Source organism: Rattus norvegicus, chromosome 1, assembly GCF_021556685.1.
Source record: "Rattus norvegicus strain SHRSP/BbbUtx chromosome 1, alternate assembly SHRSP_T2T, whole genome shotgun sequence".
Lineage (NCBI taxonomy): Eukaryota > Metazoa > Chordata > Mammalia > Rodentia > Muridae > Rattus > Rattus norvegicus.
Genome location: NC_141534.1, coordinates 82,295,459 through 82,304,095, shown reverse-complemented (window position 1 = coordinate 82,304,095; position 8,637 = coordinate 82,295,459).

The window sequence follows — 8,637 nt, the reverse complement described above, 5'->3', positions numbered from 1 at the left end:
ATGGATCGATCTGGCCTGCACTTTTTGCTTCATACATCTTATCTAACTGGGTGGCTGTGCATGTATGGGCTGCATGTCGCGCAGGCTCTGAATGGGTGTTCCTTCTGCCTCTGTTCTAAACTTTTCTTCCCTATACCCTCCCAAGGGTATTCTTGTTCCCCTTCTAAATAAGGAGTGAAACATTCACATTTTGGTCATCCTTCTTGAGTTTCATGTGTTCTGTGCATCTAGGGTAATTCAAGCATTTGGGCTAAAAGCCATTTATCAATGAGTCCATACAATGTGTTTTTTTCTGTGATTGGAATACCTCACTCAGGATGATATTTTCCAGTTCCATTCATGTGCCTATGAATTTCATAAAGTCACTGTTTTGATAGCTGAGTAATATTCCATTGTGTAGATGTTCCATATTTTCTGTATCCATTCCTCTGTTGAAGGGCATCTGGGTTCTTTCCAGCTTCTGGCTATTATAAATAAGGCTGCTATGAACATAGTGAGGCACATGTCTTTGTTATATGTTGGGGCATCTTTTAGGTATATGCCCAAGATGGGTCCTCAGGTAGTTCAATGTCCAATTTACTGAGGAACCTCCAGACTGTTTTCCAGAATGGTTGTACCAGTCTGCAATCCCAACAAAAATGGAGAAGTGTTCCTCTTTATCCACATCCTCTCCAGCATTTGCTGTCACCTCAGTTTTTGATCTTAGCCATTCTCCCTCATGTGAGGTGAAATCTCAATTTGGTTTTAATTTGCATTTCCCCTAGGACTAAAGATGTTGAACATTTCTTTAGTTGTTTCTCAGCAATTTGGCATTCCTCAGCTATGAATTCTTTGTTTAGATTTGAACCCCAATTTTGTAGGGTTATTTGTCTCCCTGCGGTCTAACTTCTTGAGTTCTTTGTATATTTTTGATATAGGCCTTCTATCAGTTGAAGGATTGGTAAAGATTTTTTCCCAATTTTTTGGTTGTCATTTTGTCCTAACAACAATGGCCTTTGCCTTATTTAAGCTTTGCAATTTTATGAGATCCTAATTGTTGATTCTTGATCTTAGAGTATAAGCCATTGATGTTTTGTTCAGGAAATTTTCTCCAGTGCCCATGTGTTCAAGATGCTTCCTCACCTTTTCTTCTATTAGTTTGAGTGTATCTGGTTTGATGTGGAGGCCCTTGATCCACTTAGACTCAAGCTTTGTACAGGGTGATAGGCATGGATCGATCTGCATTCTCCTACATGCTGACGTCCAGTTGAACCAGCACCATTTACTGAAAATGCTATCTTTTTTCCATTGTTTGGATTTGGCTTCTTTGTCAAAAATCAAGTGGCCATAGGTTTGTGGGTTCATTTCTGGGTTTTCAATTCTATTCCACTGGTCTACCCATCTGTCTCTGTACCAATACCATGCAGTTTTTATCACTATTGCTTTGTAATACTCTTTGAGTTCAGCGATAGTGATTCCCCAGGAAGTCCTTTTATTGTTGAGGATATTTTAAGCTATCCTAGGTTTTTTGTTATTCTAGATGTGTTTGCAAATTGTTATGTCTAACTCTCTGAAGAATTGGATTGGTATTTTGATGGGGAATGCATTGAATCCATAGATTGTTTTTGGTAAAATATCCATTTTTATTATATTATTCTTGCCAATCCATGAGCATGGGAGATTTTTCTATCTTCAAAGGTCTTCTTCATTTTTCTTGACAGGCTTCAAGTTCTTATCATACAGATCTTATACTTCCTTGGTTAAAGTCACACAGAGGAATTTTATATTATTTGGGACTATTATGAAGGGTGTTGTTTCCCTAATTTCCTTCTTGGCTTGTTTATCTTTTATGTAGAGGAAGGCTACTGATTTATTTGAGCTAATTTTATACCCAGCCACTTTGCTGAAGGTGTTTATCAGGTTTAGTAGTTTTCTGGTGGATCTCTTGAGATCCCTTAAATATACTATCATCTAGAAATAGTTATATTTTGACTTCTTCTTTTCCAATCTGTATCCCTTTGATCTTCTTTTGTTTTCCAATTGCTCTGTCCAGAACATCAAGGACTGTGTTGAATAAGTTGGAGAGAGTGTGCAGCCTTGTCAAGTCCCTGATTTTAGTGGGATTGCTTCAAGTTTCTCTCGATTCAGTGTAATGTTAGCTACTGATTTTCAGTATATGGCTTTCACTATGTTTTGATATGGACTTTGAATTTGTAATTTTTCTAGGACTTTTATCATGAAGGGGTGTTGAATTTTGTCAAATGCTTTCTCAGCATCTAATGAATGATCACGTGGTTTTGTTCTTTCAGTTTGTTTATATAATGGATCACATTGATGGTTTTCCGTGTATTAAACCACCCCTGCATGCCTGGAATGAAGCCGACTTGATCATGGTGGATGATTGTTTTGATGTGCTCTTGGATTCTGTTTGCCAGAATTTTACAGAGTATTTTTGTGTCAATATTCATAAGGGAAATTGGTCTGAAGTACTCTTTCTTCGTTGGGTCTTTGCGTGGTTTAGGTATAAGAGTAATTGTAGCTTCAGAGAAGGATTTCAGTAGCACTCAGTCAATTACAATTTTGTGGAATAATTTGGATAGTATTGCTATGAGGTCTTCTATGAAGGTCTGATAGAATTCTGCACTGAACCCACCTGGACCTGGGCTCATTTTTGTTGAGAGATCTTTAATGACTGCTTCTATTTCTTTAGGAGTTCTGGGGTTGTTTAAATGGTTTATCTGTTCCTGATTTAACTTTTGTATCTGGTATCTGTCTAGGAAATTGTCCATTTCCTGCAGATATTCAAGTTTTGTTGAATATAGGCTTTTGTAGTAGGATCTGAAGATTTTTTGAATTTCCTCTGATTTGGTAGTTTATGTCTTCCTTATGTTTCTGACTTTGTTAATTTGGACACACACTCTGTGTCCTCTCGTTAGTCTGGTTATAGGTTTATCTATTTTGTTGATTTTCTCAAAGAACAATTTTTGGTTCTGTTGATTCATCGGATGGTCCTTTTTGTTTCTACTTGGTTGATTTCATCTCTGAGTTTGATTATTTCCTGCCTTCTACCCTCCTGGGTGTATTTGCTTCTTTTTGTTCTGGTGCTTTTAGGTGTGCTGTCAAGTTGCTCATATATGTTCTCTTCTGTATCTTTCTGCTGCCACTCAGAGCTATGAGTTTTCCTATGAGCATAGCTTGTATTGTGTCTCATAAGTTTGGGTATGTTGTACATTCATTTTCATTAAATTCTAGGAAATCTTTAATTTCTTCCTTTATTTCTTCCTTGACAAGGTTATCATTGAGTAGAGCATTTTTCAACTTCAATGTATATGTGGGCGTTCTTTCCTTATTGTTATTGAAAAACTACTTTAGCCTGAGGGGGTCTGATAGGACGCATAGGATTATTTCTATTTTTCTGTATCTGTTGAGGCCTGTTTTATGACCAATTATATGGTCAATTTTGGAGGAAGTACCATGAGGTGGTGAGAAGAAGGTATATCCTTTTGTTTTAGGATAGAATGTTCTATAAATATCTGTTAAGTACATTTGGTCCATGACTGTTTTTAGTCTGTCTACCTCTCTGTTTAATTTCTGTTCCCATGATCTGTCCATTGATGAGAGTGGGGTGTTGAAATATCCTACTATTATCGTGTGAGGTGCAATGTGTGTTTTGACTTATGTGTGTAGGTGCCCTTGTCTTTGGAGCATAGATATTTAGGATTGAGAGTTCATCTTGGTGGGTTTTTCCTTTGATGAATATGAAGTGTCCTTTCTCATATTTTTTGATGACTTTTAGTTGAAAATCGATTTTATTCGATATTAGAATGGCTACTCCAGCTTGCTGTTTCAGACCATCTTCATGGAAAATTGTTTTTCATCCTTTCACACTGCGCTAGTGCCTGTCTTTGTCTCTGAGGTGTGTTTCCTGGAGGCATCAGAATGCAGGGTCCTCATTGCATATCCAGTTTGTTAATCTATGTCTCTTTATTGCGGAGTTGAGACTACTGATGTTGAGAGATATTAAGGAATAGTGATTATTGCTTCCTGTTATAATCATATTTGGATGTGAGGTTATGTTTGCTTGCTTTTCTTCTCTTTGTTTTGTTGCCAAGATGATTAGTTTCTTGCTTTTTCTAGGGTATAGTTTGCCTCCTTATGTTGGGCTTTACCATTTATTATACTTGTAGGGCTGGATTTGTAGAAAGATATTGTATAAATTTGGTTTTGTCATGGAATATCTTGGTTTCTCCATCTACATTTATTGAGAGTTTTGCTGGATACAGTAACATAGGAGGGCATTTGTGTTCTCTTAGGGTCTCTATGACATCTGTCCAGGATCTTCTGGCTTTCACAGTCTCTGGTAAGAAGTCTGGAATAAGTTTTATAGGTCTGCCTTTATATGTTACTTGACCTTTTTCCCTTACTGCTTTTAATATTCTTTCTTTGTTTTGTGTATTTTGTGTTTTGAGTATTATGTGACAGGAGGATTTTCTTTTCTGGTTCAATGTATTTGAAGATCTCTAGCCTTCTTTATGTTAAGGGGCATCTCTTTCTTTAGGGTAGGGAAGTTTCTTCTATCATTTTGTTGAAGATATTTACTGGTCCTTTTAGCTGGGAGTCTTCACTCTATTCTATACCTATTATCCTTAGGTTTGATCTTCTCATTGAGTCCTGAATTTCCTGTATGTTGTGGACCAGTATCTTTTTCCCTTTTACATTATCTTTGACCATTGTGTTGATGATTTCTATGAAATCTCCTGCTCTGAGATTCTCTTTTCTATCTCTTGTATTCTGTTTGTGATGCTTGTATCTATGGCTTCTTGTCTCTTCCTTTGGTTTTCTGTATCCAGGGTTGTTTCCTTTTGTGCTTTCTTTATTGCTTCTATTTCCATTTTAAATTCCTTCACTTGTTTGATTTTGTTTTCCTGGAATTCTTTCAGGGATTTTTGTGATTCCTCTCTATAGGCTTCTACTTGTTTATTTATGTTTCCCTGCGTTTCTCTAAGGGAGTTCTTCATGTCTTTCTTGAAGTCCTCCAGCATCATGATCAAATTTGATTTTAAATCTAGATCTTGCTTTTCTGGTGTGTTTGGATATTCAGTGTTTGCTTTGGTGGGAGGATTGGGCTCTGCTGATTCCATGTAGTCTTGGTTTCTGTTGCTTGGGTTCCTACGCTTGCCTCTTGCCATCAGCTTGTCTGTGGTGTTACCTTGATCTGCTATTTCTGACAGTGGCTAGACCATCCTATAGGCCTGTGTGTCAGGAGTGCTGTAGACCAGTTTTAATGTTTCCTTTCAGCCAGTTAGGGGAACAGAGTGCTCTGCTTTCAGGCGTGTAGTCTTTCCTGTCTACTTGTCTTAGCTGTTCCTATGGTCCTGTGTCCTGAGTTCACCATGCAGGTCGCTTGGAGCATAAAAGTTTGTCTTACCTGTGGTTCTGGGGCTCAAGTTGCTTGTGGGAGGCTGCCCTTATGCTCTCGGTGAGGGTGGCAACCAGGAGGGCCTGTGCTGCCTTTTCCCTGAACCTCCATGCACCAAGGTCCCAGATGACGTTAGGTGTTTTCCTCTGGAGTCAGAAATGTTTGCACAGTATAGTCTCTTCTGGATTCCCAGGCATGTCTGCCCCTCTGAAGGTTTAGCTCTCCCTACCACAGGATTTGGGTGCAGAGAACTGTTGACCAAGTCCCTTCAGGTCTCGGCAGTGTCTAGACTGCAAGGGACCTGCTGCTCTACTGCCCCTATCTTCTGGTTCCCTGAGGCCCTGTACAGTTTCCTCTTGGGCCAGAGATGTGGGCTTGGGTTGGCAGTATTTGTGGTCTCTCCCACTCTGCAGTCTCAGGAGTGCCCACCTGTCTGGGTGATGAGATCTCTCTCCCAAGGTGTTTGGGAGCAGTGAGCTGTGGACCAGGATTAGCGAGGTTGGGGCTCCATCTAAAATCCGGAAGTGTCTGGTCCCAGAGGAATTTTGCATCTTTGTGTCCTGAGTCCACCAGGCAGGTCGCTTGGAGCATAAAAATATGTCTTACCTGTTGTCCCGGGGTTCAAGTTGCTCATGGGTCGCTGCTTTTTCGCTCTCCATGAGGGCAGCAAACAGTAGGGTCTGTGCTGCCTTTTCCCCGAGCCCCCATTCACCAGGGTCCCAGATAGCATTAGGTGTTTTCCTCTGGAGTCAGAAATGTGGGTAGAGTGTAGTCTCTTCTTGCTTCCCATGCATGTCTGTCCATCTGAAGCTTTAGCTCTCCTTCCCACAGGATTTGGGGGCAGAGAACTGTTGACTGGGTCCCTTGAGGTCCAAGTGGTATCTCAACTGCCTAGTTAATATTTTTATGGGCCTGAGCATTTGTGTCAACTGTGCAAAGAATGTACTGTCCATGATGATTATCTGATATCTATTCCTACACCCATGTTAGGTTTTTCAAACCTGTCTCTCGGTCTAACTCCATAATCACTGTATGACTCTCACTTGCAGCTGTACTTGAACACACATACAAGCACTCTTGTAACATACTGTGCGCGCGCGCGCGCACACACACACACACACACACACACACACACACAAACACACACACACACTTTTTTCTCCATCTTTATTAACTTGGGTGTTTCTTTTTTACATTTCAATTGTTATTCACTTTCCTGGTTTCCAGGCCAACATCCCGTCCTCTTCCATATGGGTGTTCCCCTCCCCATATTCCCCCCATTATCGCCCTCCCCGCAACAATCACATTCACTGGGGGTTCAGTCTTGGCAGGACCAAGGGCTTCCCTTTCCACTGCTGCTCTTACTAGGCTATTCATTGTTCCCTATGCAGTTGGTGCCAAGGGCCAGTCCATGTATAATCTTTGGGTAGTGGATTAGTCCCCGGAAGCTCTGGGTGGTTGGCATTGTTGTTTATATGGGGTCTCAAGCCCCTTCAAGCTCTTTCAGTCCTTTCTCTGATTCCTTCAATGGGGATCCTCTTCTTAGTTCAGTGGTTTGCTGCTGGCATTTGCCTATGTATTTGCCATACTCTGGTTGTGTCTCTCAGGAGAGATATACATCCGGTTCCTGTCAGCCTACACTTCTTTGCTTCATCCATCTTATCTAGTTTGGTGGCTGTATATGTATGGGCCACACATGGGCCAGGCTTTGAATGGGTGTTCCTTCAGCCTCTGTTCTAAACTTTGTCTGCCTATTCCCTCCCAAGGGTATTCTTGTTCCCCTTTTAAAGGAGAGAAGCATTCACATTTTGGTCATCCTTCTTGAGTATCATGTGTTTTGTGCACCTAGGGTAATTCAAGAATTTGTGCTAATATCCACTTATCAATGAATGCATACCATGACACAAACACATTTAAATAAAACAATAAAAACAATTATTTGAAAATTTGGGTGTATTTATTTTTCTAAATATTTTTGATTCTTATTTGCTTTATTTGAAAGCATTTTTTGTCACTCTGAGTAATAATTTTGGGTATATATTATATAAGAATGTATGGTTTTCAAAAGGCACCTTCTAGGGTTAGGCTTCCTCATTGTGTTAAATAGTTCTGAGGTGGACTCAGTTCATCATATTTAGTGTTAAGGCCTTAACTGCTTTGGCATCATACTGGCCAAAATTGTACGTAAAAGATATTGATTTCCTTATAAATTATTACAGGCTAAATATACTAGTTTCCAATTTAAAGATAATGAACACTAAACAATTAATCTTTTGAATAATATTGGTTTTATAGATGACAACACAATTTGAATAATTTTGACTAACTCTGAAATAACATTTTAATCCATTGCTCTATAGCAAAGTAAATGGGGTGTGAATAATATATCAAACATAAGATTCCTTTTACTTTATACATATTGGATCAAAAATTATCTCCAAATTCAGATATCATATCATGTGAATTTTTTAAATGGGTGTACTGGCTACTTTTGTGTGTCAACTTGTCACAATCTGGAGTTATCACAGAAAAAAAGGAGCCTAAAGTGGGTAATGCCTTCATGGGATCCAGCTGTAAGGCATTATCTCAATGACTGATATGGGCAGGAGGACTCAGCCCATTATGGGTAGTGCTGTTCCTTGTCTAGATGTCTTGGGTCCTATAAGAAAGCAAGCTGAACAAGCCAGGGGAAGGAAGCTAGTAAGAAACATCCTTCCATGGCCTCTGCATCAGCTCCTGATTCTTGATGTGGTTGAATTCCAGCCCTGATTTCCTTTGGTGATGAAAGCTTGGAAGTCAGCTGAATAAACCCTTTCCTCCCAACTTGCTTCTTGATGCATGTGCAAGATGTATGTGCAAGAATAGGAATCATGATTAGACAATGTAGGTGCCTAGTTCGTGAATAAAATCTTAAGACTCTTCACTAGCAGTTTTTTTTAATGTTACAATTAATCATTTATCCTCTTCACTAATCTAACAGAGGTCTTGAATCTTGATTTCCTACATCCAACAGGTACCTTTTTCACGTTTTCTATTCTCCACTGTCTCATTCACTTACATGTTGTCCATAGAATATATAGGAACTCATAGTTAAATGTCAAAAAGAATAAATAAATATAAAAATTGAACATGGAAATATGATATGAATGTAATTTTAGAGGAGATCAGTTAGTATAATAAATTTGCATAGAAATCCCTTAAAACGCAGTTCAATTATCAAATCTTTCTTTGCGAAAATA